This window comes from Nicotiana tomentosiformis, chromosome 7 (assembly GCF_000390325.3).
Source record: "Nicotiana tomentosiformis chromosome 7, ASM39032v3, whole genome shotgun sequence".
NCBI classification, from domain to species: Eukaryota; Viridiplantae; Streptophyta; class Magnoliopsida; order Solanales; family Solanaceae; genus Nicotiana; species Nicotiana tomentosiformis.
The window spans coordinates 59616840-59635227 of NC_090818.1; the positions used below are offsets into that span (position 1 = coordinate 59616840).

At 39.0% G+C, this 18388-nt stretch overlaps 1 protein-coding gene and 1 long non-coding RNA gene across 2 annotated transcripts in view; both read right to left on the minus strand.

The window, feature by feature from the left end:
- LOC104120579 (ras-related protein RABD1-like) overlaps positions 1-18388 on the minus strand; it is a 142611-nt gene that overhangs the window by 51676 nt on the left and 72547 nt on the right. The gene's annotated exons all lie outside the window — the stretch shown is intronic.
- Positions 9804-13311, minus strand: LOC104091502 (uncharacterized). The gene is made up of 2 exons (XR_685167.2): positions 12762-13311; positions 9804-10444 (listed from the first exon to the last, which is right to left on the minus strand). It is a non-coding gene; the product is annotated as an uncharacterized lncRNA (long non-coding RNA).

Sequence of the window (18388 nt, forward strand, 5' to 3'; positions counted from 1 at the left end):
GGTCGTTACATTCTCCTCCACTTAAACATTCGTTCGTCCTCGAACGTGCCAATAGTCATTCCAAAGTCATCAAATCACTGTGTAACCTTACCATGCATCTACCCGGGGGTGATCCCATGTTACCCCAATCCATATAAGCCTGACAATGCAACATAACTGGAGATCCTTACTTCAACCCCAGTCCGTATACCTTACAACCCAATTCCCAACATCCGAAATTCATTACAAGACCCGAATCTCACATCTACATACTGTATAAGTTTGAACAAGCTGTATCAAGCCACAACAATAACCCAAGATGTAATCATATGATATAACACATAGATTGCATACTCGTAGTAATAATTTCTAACTAAAGTAGCTGCCATAAAACAAACCCGATACGGGTAATAAACCTTATATCAAATAAAGCCTCGGTCAAAACCTTCGTTCACTGCCAATGATGAAAGAAGCACGCAGAAACTCATAACCACTCATCGGATCAACAATTCATGGAGCTCTCTCTCGTCCGACAAGAACCAAAGCCAAATTCTAAGCTGACTTCCGATATTATTTTTCCAAACATACCATAATCAAATCCAATAGCATCCATTCTAGGGCTAATGACCTTATCTCATCAAACACACATATTGTACTGACATGCCACACCAATACAACCTAAAGCCACAAACCGTGCAATCCGTGCACCAATAAGCAACAATTCAAATGTACTCAACATGGAAAATGACTCAAATGAGAGAACCGTCATGCAAGCTCAACAAGTACCACCACAAACGCAATGCTATGAACCCATCATGCATAGTAGAACCAAGACATACGAATCTATCACAAAGGAGTGACCCCATCCAAACACCGGTCCATATGACATGCGCCAAGCCACAATGCTCAAAATCAACAACCACACAAAATTCGACATCAATTACATGAAGTGCATGACCATAACCATATAGAAGCGAATAACACAATATACTACAGCCCGGAAAGACCCTAACCAAGGCGCAATCAACCATTCGACACCCTAATAACCATCTCGCTCGAATTTCGCTACAAGGCCCAAACAAAATGCATCATGAGTGCATATAACCAACAAATCATGACCCCTCGTAGCATAGAAGAGTAACACATAGAACATGTTAGAACACGAACAAGCTCAGCTCTAACCGAATGACACACCCTTCAACACTAACAATTCTGAGTCAACAAATCCGAAACGATGTATAATACACATCCTCATTAGGCCTACCAATGAGCCCCTAAATTAACTTCGGTCATCCCCAAACGGATAAATAGTCCTCCAATAGTCCACACTGATCTAACCATAACAAATACTACCATCTAGCTAACTTTGACCACATCTTCACAGTCCACAACCATGAAACAATCTGCTTTTGAGAACTCTCAGTCTCCAAATCCATAGAACACATGAATCACCATGTATGATCCCAACTCCACCACTCAAATATCTAACACATCTCTTATACACGCTCATCCCACGAGAAATACTTCTATAATTCTTCCGTGTCACATAGCAAAAATTTGAATATTAGCAGTCGATCAACCAAGCGAGTACCACAATACCAATGAAGCATCCTTAAGCCAAAACTCAGTGCGCTTTCTAAATATACACTCTTCTCAAGTAACACCAAATAGTGCCAACATTTTTCTCACCATTTGAAATCGTCTGTGCTGCATAAACTCATGACCTTGCTTTTGAAATTGAACCGTATACTTGCACATGCAAATCCAATCTCACACCATGCACTACCTTTATCAGGACATCATATGAAAATACGAGAACCTCATTATCAACTCTGAGACATAAGCATAATACATACTCAACTAGCTAGAAACCTTCCATTTGGTTCCATCCAGGAGAAAATTACAGTATGCAACATATTCTCATGTCGGTAGGAGATATCCATCTCAACCCGTGGTAGAAATCATAGAGAACTCTACGAAACCCATATGCACATAACCAAACCATCAGAACTAAATTCTTCTAGCTCAACCAAGTCACACAGGTTGCCAAACCCAAGAGTATTGTCACAAAACACCTGTAGAGACTTACCATATCATAAGTACCCAAAAAACTGACCATATCCATTACCGTGTTGATCCAACCTACTACCAAGCTATCCTATTTCTCCGACTTCCTTCTGAATCACCCTCAAGTTGACACTTACCTTGCCAGAACACCACGATCCTTACCCAAATCTCACAAGAGATCCTAGCATAATACCACACTGCCCTAAGGCCCATAAGCCGTTGTATTCCCTCTTAAGCACCCCAAAAGTACCACAACCGAGACACCCACTCTGAAGAGACCTTCTGTGAATTTAAAGTTGTTCCTTTTAACTTTACGATACTGAAATGTACATTCCATAGTGATAAAGAAATACCATAAGTACCGACACCATCCGATGCAAATCTTAGATTCTAGCCATACACAAATCCAGAAAATTCTCAATTGCCACATAAAAATCTTGAATCTATTAGAACCTTCTCGAGAGTCATCCACTCTGCTCAAATCTCAATTGCATCACCTAAACAGGTTGAACGACCTGTGCCACATTAGCACAACATCACCCGAAGAAGTAACTCCACCTGAACGCAACCGAGTGACCCCCTTTTCTTAGCATATTACATCCATCACGAATAACAAACTCAATCATTCCAAGATTTCCATGTATTCATAAAGTGTAACACATCACGCATCCAAAAATTCCTTACTCGAGTCATCCTCAAAATCAACATCTTCAAGTCATAACTGATTTTCAAACATGCCTTAGACTGATATTATTACAACATGTAACCATGCAATCTGATCGATAATAGTAGACTCCCTCACTTGGCTTGAAGCCATAGAACAAAACATCCAATAACCCACAATACCCTTACTCCATTATTTCCATAATCCTGCACTGAAATTCAACTAAATCCTTCATAAACTCATGTAATGCAAACCATAAAATACCTCAAATTATCTGCTAAGTTCTCATTCATCCTCGTGATAGTCAAGTCAACTTTTTCAACCAACCCAAACTCAAATCGCAACACATATAACCCACTAGTAGAAAGAAACTCTCCATACAATATCATAAGGATCACACATCCGTAGATTACCCCTCAGGTGATAACCCACCTGCTTCTAGCCTGTTTGGCCAAGCTACAAAAATCAGCTTATTTTGAGAAGTACTTTTTCTCGAAAGTGCTTTTCTCAAAAGTAATTTTGGTGAGAAGCAGTTTTTGTTTGGCTAATTAACTTAAAAAGTACTTATGAGCAAGCAGTTAGTGTTTGGCAAAGCTTTTAAAAATTATTTTTAAGTGTATTTTTTCTCAAAAAGTACTTTTCAAAAAAGTACTTTTGGAGAGAAGCTACTTTTTTCTGCTTCTCCAAAACCTCTTATGCTTCTCTTCAAAAGTACTTTTTTTTTTCAAAAGCTTGGCCAAAGACTTATACTTTGAAAAAGCACTTTTTTGAAAATAAAAATACTTCTAGGATTGGAGAAGCTTGGCCAAATAGGCTATTAGTCTCAAACTAACATTTCTCTATACCCTTTCACAACTACAACTACTACGCAATTACTTAATCTTCCTGAGTCTGAACTCATCAACTAGGCATGAGAATCTACTTCGTTCCACAAATAAACAACATGAAAGATCCCTCAACACGATCATAACTCGTGACTGTACAACACATCAAGACAGAAATCAAGCATCCAATAGTCTTTTTACATCCCAAGCAACCCTTCTGGTAACATCAAAGCCATCTAAACATATCCTGAAGTAACATGATACACATCATATAGCTATCCAACCACACACCGAGCCACCAATCCCACTCATAGAGACACCATCAGATATAGAAGTCTAAAAGCACATACTCACACAACTGAAATCACTGCGCCCAAGCTGGGGTTAAAACCCGGCCTCAAGTCCTCCAGGCTGGCCCATCATCAATATAGAAAAAGCACATCTCGCCCCTCATCCATGGAAATCACAAGCTTTGATGCACAATTGATACCAAACACTCACATACGCATACGAGTGAGTGGAAGGAATTCAAAGATTTGCACTTCAAACTGAATCAATGCAGCATGATAAGGAATGAAAGATGGGAAGTTTATCCTAAATGCCATGTAGCCTCTCCAAGATAGGTATGGACATCATCATATTGATCCGCAAGACTCTACTAGACACTTGCTCATGGTTTGTAGACTCTATGAACCTAGAGCTCTGATACCAACTTGTCACGACCCAAAATCCACTAGTCGTGATGGTACCTAACCAAACCCGCTAGGTAAGCCAGTTAACAATAATCCAATTCAAATGAGATTTACTGAGAAAAAAATGATTAAATAGCTGAACTTTTATACAACAACACAAGGACTGGTAGTACAAATCATGAGCTTCTAAGACTTAGAGTTTACAAAACTGGTATGAAATAAATACATCATGTCTTCGGGATATACATGAACATATTTATAAATCTAAAGCTACCATGAATAAGAGGCAGCTATAACCAGAACATATATACATCTTCAATGCCAGCTCCCGCCATACACATCATCATCAGCTCCAAAATCTGCATGCAAGGTGCAGAAGTGTAGTATGAGTACAACTGACCCCATGTACTCAATAAGTAACAAACATAACCTTAGGTTGAATGCAGTGATGAGCTCGAAAAATATTCAGAGTCCAACACCAATAACCAAGAACAACTCGTAACAATATAATGAAAGCAATACAAGTAATAACTCAAAAGCTATTATGCTCAGCTCGTTCACAGTTACAGAAAAATAGACATGCTTTTCAGGTATAATAATAAAACCCAAATCCTTCACCGAAATCACCAAAATATGAGGGTATTTCAGAAAACTGTGATTTTTCCCAAACCATTCAACAACAGAAAAGATATTTCATAATAAGATAAATGAGGAAAGTAAATCTTTATGCTTACATGTCAATATGCATGTCAAGTCATCAATATCATATACCGTGTAACATGAGGGATATACTTCTCAATGCCTACATGTCAAATGTACATGTCAAATCATGAATGTCACAATACCGTATAACATAAGAAAAATGCATATCTATGCATACATACCAAATATTCATGTCAAATGAATGAGTTCACAGTGATATTCCCAAGTACTCTCATCCTCATACATACTCAAGCTGTCTGTCTCAAATGCCCACTTCATTACACACACACACACACAAAATCACTCAGCACTGTACGATTGCCTGGCTCATAAGTCCCTCGCCAAAGCATGTGTGTGTGTGTGTGTGTGTGTGTATATATATATATATATATATATATATATATATATATATATATATATATATATATATATATATAATTATGCCTACACTCACTGCTGGTATGTCATACTCCAGAGGAGCGGATCCTGCCCAAGCGCTAATCAAAGCCAATAAGGCCTTCTACGGCATGCAGCTCGATCCATAATAATAATAAAACCAATAGGCATGCTGCAGCGTGAAGACCGATCTATAGTAATAATAAATCCAATAGTCCTGTTGCGGAGTGCAACCTAATCCATATTAATAATAATAATAGTAATAAAGCCAATATGGACTGCTGGGATATGCAACCCGATCCATAAAAATACTCACAACACGGCTCTCAAGCCTACCTCAATCATCAATCTCGCAAGTCTCATGGGCTCACAATCTCGTACCACTCAGCCCACACAATGATAACATGTGATATAACAATGAATTATGAACAAAGACTGAGATATGATATGCAAATAAAGAATCATGACTCAGTATATAATTACAGTTAGAGCAGATAACTTAAAATAATTGAAATAGTGTCATTAGGTCTCAACTGGATAAGCATACGACTTAAACATGATTTCTAACATGATTCACAACTCATACAATCAAACAAGTAGGGAGAACATGGATGTAACAAGAATAATAACAAAACAAGTTCGGTCACAGTCTAATAGTCAACTAGAATCATGATTTCCCCCGTGCATGCCCACACGCTCCTCACCAAGCATGTGTGTCACCTCAATACATCTCTTATAACATAGTTCTCAGGGTTAAATACCCTCAAATCAATGTTTTGATATGTCACTTACCTCGAACGAGCCAAATCCAATACCGAGTAAGCCAAACAATACTCCAAAGATGCCATGCCGCGCGTATCATCCTTCGAACATCTCAAACTAGCCAAAGGCAACTCAAAAATATCAAATAATGCTTAAGGAAACAATCTCAAATGATAAAGGTTGATTCTTTAATCAAAAGCCCCAAGTCAACCAAAAACTCAAACCCGGGCCCGCACCTCGGAACCCGACAAAAATTATAAAATCCGACAACCCATTCAATTAGGAGTCCAACCATACAAATTTTACTTAAATCCGACTCCGAATCTATGTTCTAAACTAAACAATTCACTTTAGGGAAATTTAGGCACCCCCATCCCCCAATTTCTCTTTCAAAATCATCAATCAAATGCCAAAATAGAAGATAGAATCATGAAATATAATCAAATATGAGTAGGAAGTACTAACCCCAATCCATATAAGAAAATCCGAGTAGGAAGTACCAACCCCAATCCATGTGGTGAAAATCCTCTCCAAAATCGCCTAAATCCGAGCTCGATAGCTCAAAATATGATAAAATAACTCAACGTCCGAAAATAGAGTACTTATATGCACACCCAGGTGATCCCTTCGCGAACGCGGAACGATCTACATGTTTGCGATGAACAAGTTATAGTGCCTCAAATAACTCAATGCGTTCGCAACAAAAGCCTCGTGAACGTGATTTACACAACTCACTGACCTACGCGAACGTGGGAGCAACATCGCGAATGCAAAGAGTAAACCACCGACCTTCCCATCTCAGCTCAACACCTACGCGAACGCGAAGAAGACCAGGCCTTAGCTCTACGTGAATGCGATCTTACTGTCGCGAACACGAAGAAGAAGAAGATACCCAACTCCATGAATCACTTCGCGATTGCGGCCTCATCTTTGCGATTGCGAAGAACCACAGACACACCAACAATCAACAGTGCAACATGCAACGAAAAGATCTGAAACACGTCCGAAACTCACCCGAGCCTCCCGAGACCCCGTTCGAACATACCAACAAGTTCCAAAACATAACATGGACCTACTCGAGGCCTCAAATCACATATAACAACACCAAAATGACAAATTGCGCCTCAATTCAAACTTTTTAACTTTTGAATTTTCAACTTCCAAAACTAGTGCCGAACCATATCAAATTAACCCAGAATGACCTCAAATTTGGACAGAAGTCTAAATGACATAACGAAGATATTTCAACTCCCCGAACAATAATTCGAGCCCGATATCATTAAAGTCAACTCTCGTTCAAAACTATGAGCTTTCCAAACCTTCAAATTTTAAAATCTTCAGAGAAATGCTTCAAATTTTCTCGTTGTTGAAAAAGCAAAATAAGTTTGAATGGATAAACGACTGCCAACAAGCATTGAGAGATTTGAAAGAGTATCTTTCATAACCGTATTTATTATCAAAGCTAAGGGATGAAGATAGGTTACTTTTTTACTTTATTGTATCTAAAGTTGCAGTAAGTGTAGTCTGGTATGGGAAGTAAACGGTATGCAGTCTCCTATCTATTATGTTAGTAAGGCATTACTAGAAGCTGAAACAAGACTCTCACATTTAGAAAAATTTAATGCTGACATTAATAATGTCATCAAGAAAATTACGACCTTGTTTTCAATGTCGTCCTATATCTGTCGTAACTACTTTTCCATAATAGAACATTTTGCATAAGCATGAATTATCATGAAGGTTAGTTAAGTGGGCAATCGAACTTAGTGAATATGATATTGTTTATCACCTACGAACTGTCATAAAGTCACATGTACTAGCATTGTTTAGTTTAAGTTTACTTCCTGAAGCTAAAAATAAGGTACGAGTATCTACCAGATCTAATTAGGGAACTTGGACTCTATGCACTGATGGATCCCCAAAGGTAAAGGGTGCAGGTTTGGATATTTGTCTTAATATCACCTTTAGTGTAGATTATTAGACATGCGATAAAATGTTACTATATTACTAAAAATAAAGTTGAGTATGAGGCAGTGGTTGCAGGTTTGGAGTTTGCAAAAGAGATGGTAATTGACCAAATTGAAATCAAAAGCGATTCTCAACTAGTGATTGATCAAATGCAAGAAAACTACGTGGCTAGAGAGACACGAAAGCAACAATACTTGAAAAGGGTAAGAGACTTGTTGCATTAATTCCGAGTGTGGAAAGCCAATCAAATTCCAAGAGAAGAGAATGCAGAAGCAGATGCGTTGGCAAACCTAGGATCAATAGCTGATGTGACTCAACTAAGTTTAGGTAAGATACTTACCTCAAGCAAGCAAAATTAAATATCGAGCAAGCCAAACAATATTCTAGAAATTTTATCCCACGCAAATCAACCTCTGCACGACTAGAAACTAGCCAAAAGCAACTCAAAGTCATCAAATAATGCCAAAAGAAACAAACCCAAACGTTAAAGGTCGAATCTTTAATCAATTATTCAAAGTCAACCAAAAAGTCAAGCCAGGTCCGCACCTCCGAACCCGACAAAACTTACAAATTCCGACAACCCATTCGATTATGAGTCCAACCATACTAATTTCACTTAAATCCGACTGGGAAGAGTTTAAAACTCAATAATTCACTTTAGGAAAGTTTAGGCAAAAATCCCCAATTTCTATTTCAAATTCATAGTCAAAATGCCAAATTCGAAGATAGAAATATGGAATGCAATCAAAACCGAGTCAAAGAAACTTATCCCATTCCATGTGGTAAATATCGCCTCCAAAATCACCCAAATCCGAGCTCCATAACTCAAAATATGATAAAATCGCCAAAACCTTCGAAATAGAGTACTTATAGATCTGCTCTAGGAATCTCTTTGCGAACGCGGAAGAACCATCGCGTTCGCGATGAACAAAAAGGAACAGCCACTAAAATGCCTTATGTGTTCGTGATGACTCCAACACAAACGGGAGGCCCATAGAAGCCAACACTACGTGAATGCGAAGAAGGGTTTTCTAGCTCCCAGCTTACCAGCACGAACGCGACCTCACACATGTGAACGTGAAGTTCAAGTCTCACAAAGATACGCGAATGCGACTCTACTGTCACGAACGCAAAGAAGAAAAATCACCCAGCTCCAGGAATCTCTTCACGATCCCAAAGAACAACAAAAATACCAGAAAACAACAGAAATCAACAGTACCAACATGGCCCAAAATAGTCCGGAACCCATATGAAACATACCCGAGCTCCTCAGGACCCTGTTCGAATGTGCCAGCAAGTCCCAAAACGTAACACGGACCTACACGAGGCCTCAAATCCCACATAACAAACTCAGAACCATGAATCACACCTCAAATCAAACTTTATAAACTTTTAAACTTTTAACTTCCTAAAATCGTGCCGAACAATATCAAATCAACCCAGAATGACCTCAAATTTTGAACACAAGTTCCAAATGATATAACGAACCTGTTCTGACTCCTGGAACCACAATCTGAACTTGATTAAAAGTATAAGGCGGGGGGGGGGGGGGGTGAATTGTAGTCGATTTATAAAACTTAATTGACTATGTAGGAATTTAGTCGACTAGACTTTACACAGTGATTAATTACAGCAGAAATAAACTGAGCAAACAGAAAAGTAGAGGAAGCATAATAATTTTTATACTGGTTTTGTACCGGTATAGTACCTACGTCCAGTTCCCTTGGGTCACAAGGGTTCTCTTAGATCTTCAGTAAGAGTTTATAGCAGTGATGTTTTTAGTACGTTCACCAAAAATGATATATATCAACAATGTTTCTTTCTAATGTTGACACAACTCTCGTTTTGTTTTCTAACTCTTCCTATATTTTGCGACACTTGTAGACTCAAGAATACAATGTTTGTACTAAGAACTAGAAATGTGTAGAAACAGATGATGTAGTTTCGTGCCCTCCGATGTCCTTTTACTTTTTACTTTATAGCTTCTTTTGTTTCCTTGTCGTCTGGGATTGTGTGGAGGCAATTATTGGAGGCCTTTTCTTGTGAGGCATAGACATCTAAGAGTGAGACCTAAGGGTATCCTCATGAATCAAGCTTGAAAGTGTAACTAGATTCATTCTTAATCTTGACGAATTGGTTCCTCCATTTCTCCTTGATTAGAGCTTCCACAGATTATTCTTGATTTGGTCTCTAGCCGTGATTAGCTCTCTTTTCTTTCTTGCGCGCTTGAGGATCTTTGGCAAGGCTGATTGATTGACTTTCCTTCTTTGTTCTTTGATTGATTGATTCTTTTTCCATTTGATGCAAAGTTAAAAATACATAGCTGTTGAGTTCCTTTGATTTCCTTTGATTGATCTTCTTTCTTTCATCAATGTCGTTGCTCTTTGAATCTGCACACAATAAGATGTCATTAGTCAAGGCTTCTTTAGATTATTGAACATTATTAAAATTATAAACTTAAAAATCTCTCCCTTTTTGATGATGACAATAATTTAAAAAGAGTTCGACTAATTTAGGGGATACTTCCCTTTTATGAGTGTACTTCTGCTCCCCTGTCTTGGAGCTCTACCTTGTTCATCCCCCTATCTTTGTACTCTTTTTCTCCCTTTTTGACATCAATCAAAAAGAGCAAGAAGAACAATAGCTAATAATAGTACTAGTTAAGCAGGCAAAACAATATGTATAGAGAGCAGTTATACTGGGCATAGTTGACTGACATGCCCATCCAGACATAGCCAAAAGAAAACGTTTTAACATCCACCACATAAAACAAAATAAAAAGATTTTCTAAACATCCCAGACACTTAATTCCTTCCAAAGAAATACTTCAAGGTGTTGATCACTTTGGTGCAGAAACTGTCATAGGAGGCATAGGCATCAATATCTTTGGTAACTTTGGTAAGCTTCTCAGTTACATCCTGCATAGCCCTGATTTCTTGCCTCTTTGTGGCTTGGAGAGTAATCCTTAGCCTAGCCTCTTATGTTCTAGTTTCCTTGGTTACTGCCCTGATCTTGTCCACCTGTTCCTGCATAAAGGTTAGCAATTCCTTGATGCCTGTAATATTTTATTGCATTAGCAGCAACTGATCCGAGGAAGAGGATTTGCTGGCTTCAGATTTAATCACTCCAGTGCCCTGTTGAGGGATGAATTCAGGTGCCTTGTCTTTCTTAAGCCAGGTTCCCTCAATCAAGGTATATCCCATCATGGCAAATGCAGTCTTGTCATATGTGCTGGAGATGGGTTTAGGTGCATAGAGAGACAGATCTAGTTTCATAACTTGCAAGATGTGAGAGATTAGTAAGCCATAGGGAAAATGTTTCGCAGAAAATGAAACATCCCTGATGCTTTCAAGCATGTACTGAAGTACCCAGGCAAATCAATTAATGGCCTTCCCATTAACCAGATAGTACAAAACTGTCACACCCCTTTTCTACCCCCCAAAAAGATAATGTGTGTGGATTGTGGGTTAAAGAGTTTTTCCAATTAAAGTGATAATTTTTGAAATATGGATTATTTTATTTACAGAGTCGCCACTCAGAATTGATTTTTGGGTGTTCAAAGTCACCTTTTATTTGAATTCCTAGTCAAAGGAAAGTTTAACTATATTATTATTGATCTGCAAAAACAAAGTCCGGATAAGGAATTCTGTTGACCGGGGAGAAGGTGTAAGGCATTCCCCGAGTCCTGTGGTTCTAGCACGGTCGCTTTATTGACTTAAACTTGGCTTGAATATCTGAATTATTACATGTTTTAGAACCTTTTATACATTACCGCTTTTATACCGCTTTTATTATTTATGAAATTTATTTGAACAAGTCGCGATGTCGCACACTCGTTTGTTTTTATGCACATTGCGAATCGCGCCACGTGAAACACACCCGCGATTTACAACATGTTTATTTTAGTTATTATTAGAAGTTGTGACCCGAATGGAATTTACGTATCGTGACCATACCACGAAAACCGTACTCATGATCACAGTGATTTATTATTCACGCCTAAAGCAATCTACGGGATTCAATAGTTTAAATATTTTTTTAAGACTAGTTTGAGATTATTGTGAGGCATAAAGATTATGAAAATTATATTATGATGGAGAACAGTACCGGCTATGCTTAAAACCAACCATATTCCAAATAATGCTGGCAAAGCAAAGAAGAAAAGAACTTTAAAGGCGCATCAAATCTATTGGTCTTGTTCAATAACGAAGAAAATCCATGTTAGATGAAGGACCAAAAAATTTAACTTTGGACAACTTAAATGAATGGCCTAAGAACAGCATTTACTTGGTAAGGGTGTAAACTGTCCAAAAAATATATGTGCTGGAAAAAGACATAAAATCACTCCAACATTTCCTATGACAAGTATTTGGCCAACAACTCAATTTTAATATCACTTGAAATCCCAATGGAGCAAATCTTATCTTAACGAAACAACAACTTTGTTCTTCTGTTACTAAAATTTACTTTTTGTTTAAGAATCAACTAACAAACAAAAGAGAGGAATCCAAATCATAGATATTTTAACTATTTCCAGAGCAAATAGGTAGAGTATGCAAAATTTAGAATCCAAAGCTTCCAAAACCAAAAAGCCAATCGGACATACAAGACCATATTAATACATCCACGTTTTATTCAAGCTTGACACAAATTAGTACAAGATGAACTGCAAAATGAAGATCTAAATTTAACAATAAAAAAATGGACCTTAGTTAAGCTTGACTTGCCGAATAGGACCTCGAACGGATAACCTCGAAACTCGTCGGAATGGTTTAAGAAAAAGAAAAAAAAAACTTTAGTTGTTTGTGTGCTTTTTTTTTTTCTCTCTTTTGCCTAATAGGACCTTAGTTGCTGCCGATTTTCTCTCTTTTCTTTGTGTGCTTTGTTTTTCTTTTTTGTGGTGTGGGGTTGTGATTAAGAAGAAGAAGAAGAAGAAGAAGAAGAAGAAGAAGAAGAAGAAGAAGAAGAAGAAGAAGAAGAAAGAATTTTTGTGGAGGGTGCGGCTCGCTATCCCTTGAATGAGAGCATGAGACATGAAAAGATGTAGGGTTTTGGGGAGGAGGAAATCTGATGGGTCATTGGCTATTGGGCTCAGGTTTAGTCCAATTTGGGTCATGACTTGACATTTGAACAAAGCAAGACTTTAGGAGAACTGGTCCAAATTAAATCTTCTTTCTTTCTTTTGTGATTTTGATTTTCTTTTATTGATTAATAGATGAAAAAATAAAAATACTACTCCTAAACTTGAAATAGCAAGATAAAGTACTAATCGCTCAAAATTTACTTATCAAACAAATATATTTTTTGAAAAACATTTTCTTTCTTTGTAAATGAAGATAAAGCTTATATTAAAAATGTGACTTTTGTTTTATTGTTTTCAATTTTCTTAAGTAAAATATATAAAAAGAGAAATAAGAGCTAAAATATATAGATTAAACTTAAAATATATTTGCATACTAAAAAGTGATGAAAAATTCAAATATAGTCAAAATTTAGGTTCTCACAGCTACCCCTCTTTGCTTGGAAACATGAAGAGTTTTCAGGCAAAGATAAAGTGCGTCGTGTGACTAATTTTTGATCATATCGTTATTCAAAAGAGGAAGAAAATAAAAGAAAAAGGTGCAACCGAGTCCTGATTTTGAAGAGCCTATATATCCCGGGTTATAAGAGAATCAGGTCGCGTCTAGTTCAAGTAGAATGATTGAGTGATGAGTTCGAGAGTCAAGCGAGGTTCCGTCGAGGCTCCGGTCCGTGGCCTTGCTATTACATCAAAATCTAAAGAAACTAAACAAGCCTATCAGCTATGAGTTACAAGATTCCTATCTATAAGTCTTCTCAAACTTGATCTTGAGTCTTGACTGGTTATTCATGAAGACTCTGACCTGAACCCTGATGCTTGCTAGCTGTAGGTGCTAGTTCATTCTTCTACGGCTTCTTCTGAGCAAAACGAAAAATATGAAGCTCGTAACTTCAGTCATGTTTTGAGCAGTCCATATCCTTTCCATCTGCTTCTGCATTTGGATTCACTTATTTTCCTTTTCTTTTCTTTATTCTGGATTGAGACTTCTTCTTTTGTTCATTTCGAACTCTGTGCCTCGAGGTAAAACCTACTCAGATATCACAACAAACAAACGAACGAAATTTTTCTGCCCGAGCTTTCACTAGAAAAATTTCGTGAGTTATTGTAACAAAATTCTAAACTACTTCTTTATTGAAAGCAATATAAAAACGGGAATGGTGTATCCTAAAAAGGTCATAATTATTTTCTTTTATTGTCCCAAAAGAATGTCCCAACCAAGGATTGATGTATGTAAAAATGTTGCCATGGAATGACATACCTTATATTGGCAATGATATCAGGGAGTGGTGTACCCTGCATTTAAAATCAAATCAACTAGGGAGTGGTGTACCTTATGTTGGATAACACAACTAGGGATTGGTGTACCCTATACTGGTAAGAAGACTAGGAAGTGGTGACCCTATTTCGAAAAACACAACTAGGGAATGGTGTACCATGATACTGGTAAGGAAATGTAACCAGGGGTTGGTACCCTGTATTACTGAAAAGGAAATGTAACCAGGGGATGGTGCAATCTATTACTCAAAAGGAAATGTAACCAGGGGTTGGCACCCTGTATTACTGAAAAGGAAATGTAACCAGGGGTTGGTGCCCTGTATTACTGAAAAAGGAAATGTAACTAGGGGTTGGCACCCTGTATTACTACAAAGGAAATATAACCAGGGGTTGGCGCCCTGTATTACTGAAAAACAATGCTGAATCCCCTGGGTGAAAAGATTCTACCTCGGTTAAACTACGAAAAGCAAACCTGGGCGAAGAGTACTTTTACTCGGAAATACGAGTTGGATCCCCTTAGGCGAAAAGGTTCTACCTGGGTTAAGCTACGTAAAATAACCTGAGCGAAGAGTACTTCTACCCAAAAACTATGAGCTGGATCCCCCTAGGCGAAAAGGTTCTACCTGGGTTAAGCTACGTAAAACAACCTGAGCGAAGTGTACTTCTACCTGGAACTATGAGCTGGACCCCCCTAGGCGAAAAAGTTCTACCTGGGTTAAACTACGTAAAACAACTTGAGTGAAGAGTATTTCTACCCGAAACTATGAGCTGGATCCCCCTAGGCGAAAAGGTTCTACCCGAGTTAAGCTACGTAAAACATCCTGGACGAAGTGTACTTCTACCCGGAATTATGAGCTAGATCCCCCTAGGCAAAAAGGTTCTACCTGGGTTAAGCTACGAAAAACTACCTAGGCGAAGAGTACTTCTAGCCAGAAATATGAGCTGGATCCCCCTAGGCGAAAAGGTTATACCTGGGTTAAGCTTCAAAAAATAACCTGGGCGAAGAGTACTTCTACCCGAAACTGTGAGTTGGATCCCCCTAGGCGAAAAAGGTTCTACCTGGGTTAAGCTACGTAAAACAACTTGAGCGAAGAGTATTTCTACCCGAAACTATGAGTTGGATCCCCCTAGGCGAAAAGGTTCTACCCGGGTTAAGCTACGTAAAACATCCTGGGCGAAGAGTACTTCTACCCGGAATTATGAGCTAGATCCCCCTAGGCAAAAAGGTTCTACCTGGGTTAAGCTACGAAAAACTACCTGGGCGAAGAGTACTTCTACCTGGAACTGTGAGTTGGATCCCCCTAGGAGGAAAGGCTCTACCTGGGTTAAGCTACGAAAAATAGTCTGGGTGAAGAGTACTTCTACCCGGAACTGTGAGTTGGATCCCCCTAGGTGAAAAGGTTCTACCTGGGTTAAGCTACGTAAAACAACCTGAGCGAAGAGTACTTCTACCCGGAACTATGAGCTGGATCCCCCTAGGCGAAAAGGTTCTACCTTTATTAAACTACTCAAAACAACCTGAGCGAAGAGTACTTCTACCCGGAACTATGAGCTGGATCACCCTAGGCGAAAAAGTTCTACCTGGGTTAAGCTACGAAAAACAACCTGAGCGAAGAGTACTTCTACCTGGAACTATGAGCTGGATCCCCCTAGGCAAAAAGATTCTACCTGGGTTAAGCTACGAAAAACAAGCCTGGGCGAAGAGTACTTCTACACGGAATTATGAGCTGGATCCCCCTAGGTGAAAAGGTTCTACCTGGGTTAAGCTACGTAAAACATCCTAGGCGAAGAGTACTTCTACCCGGAAATATGAGTTGGATCCCCCTAGGCAAAAAGGTTCTACCTGGGTTAAGCTACGTAAAACATCCTGAGCAAAGAGTACTTCTACCCGGAACTATGAGCTGGATCCCCCTAGGCGAAAAGATTCTACCTGGGTTAAGCTACAAAAAACAAGCCTGGGCGAAGAGTACTTCTACCCGGAACTATGAGCTGGATCCCCCTAGGCGAAAAGGTTCTACCTGGGTTAAGCTACGTAAAACATCCTAGGCGAAGAGTACTTCTACCTGGAAATATAAGTTGGATCCCCCTAGGCAAAAAGGTTCTACCTTGGTTAAGCTACGTAAAACATCCTGAGCGAAGAGTACTTCTACCCGGAACTATGAGCTGGATCCCCATACGCTTAAAGGTTCTACCTAGGTTAAGCTACGTAAAACATCCTGAGCGAAGAGTACTTCTCGAAATATGAGCTGGATCCCCCTAGGCGAAAAGTTTCTACCCGGGTTAAAATACGTAAAACAACCTGGGCGAAAAGTACATCTACTCGGAACTATGAGCTGGATCCCCCTAGGCGAAAAAGATTCTACCTGGGTTAAGCTACGTAAAATAGCCTGAGCGAAAAGTACTTCTACCCGGAACTATGAGCTGGATCCCCCTAGGCGAAAAGATTCTACCTGGGTTAAGCTACAAAAAACAAGCCTGGGCGAAGAGTACTTCTACCCGGAACTATGAGCTGGATCCCCCTAGGCGAAAAGGTTCTACCTGGGTTAAGCTACGTAAAACATCCTAGGCGAAGAGTACTTCTACCTGGAAATATAAGTTGGATCCCCCTAGGCAAAAAGGTTCTACCTTGGTTAAGCTACGTAAAACATCCTGAGCGAAGAGTACTTCTACCCGGAACTATGAGCTGGATCCCCATACGCTTAAAGGTTCTACCTAGGTTAAGCTACGTAAAACATCCTGAGCGAAGAGTACTTCTACCCGAAACTGTGAGCTGGATCCCCCTAGGCGAAAAGGTTCTACCTGGGTTAAGCTACGTAAAACATCCTGAGCAAAGAGTACTTTTACCGGAACTATGAGCTGGATCCCCCTAGGCGAAAAGATTCTACCTGGGTTAAGCTACGTAAAAACATCCTGAGCGAAGAGTACTTCTACCCGGAACTATGAGCTGGATCCCCCTAGGTGAAAAGGTTCTACCTAGGTTAAGCTACATAAATGATCTATATGAACAATAGTGATGCATGCTAAAAATAAAAGAAAAATGGAGATGTCGCGGAAACTTACCTTTGTGACATTCGTCCTTTAAGAATTGTCATTCTGCACTACTTTGTTCCTGCTTCAAAACAAAGAATAATTGTGAGTTTTAAAAGTGGTGGTCGGTGTGTGGCCTTGATGTTTTTGGCAGCTTGGCTTTGTGCCCTTCTTCTTTTGATGATGATTTTAACCTACCGCTAGATGTTTCCTGAGTACCACTTACATTCTGGCCCTGGAGAGCCTTTGAGTTGTCAAACTTTTACATGACGGTTGGTCGCGTGGGAGTTAACCTTTTCAACTTTATTTTGCCTTTGGGTAATTTCACTTTCGACTTCTTTCCTCTGAAACTTTCAATTTCTTAGAATTGGGGAACCTTTGGCTTTTCAAACTTTGCCAAAACGGTTAGCCACTTGGGACTTAACCTATTCAACTTTATTTTGCCATGTAGGCACTTTCAATTTGATTTCCTCCTTACAAGAGTTTTTGATTTCTAAGCATCAGCTGCCATGGCCAGTCGGGGTTGACTTGATGTCGCTGCCGAGTCTGGGTGCCTTCTTGCATATTAGCTTGTATCAAACGAAAGCCCTATAAATCAGTCTTGCTATCCCTTCTTTGCCTTAGTTTTGGAACAGAGTTATACCAAAATGGATTCAAAGAAAAACAAACAATGGAATGGACAATGAATTTAGACAAGAGGTATCCCTTTCGGGGAAGGAAAAAATGACTTATCTGGAGTATATGCGGACTTCAATGAACATGACATGCCTTTTGGACTTGATGTCTGATCTGTGTAAATCGTCCGACTCTTATAAATTCATCACAACTTTTGCCTTGAAACCTAGAAACCTTGCCCAGGATTGTCAATACCAATGGCTGTGAAGATCCTTTTTTCGATCAGTAGTGCCCTTTGCGGGTTTTCACCAGCTAATCTCTCTCATTTCTCTTCTCA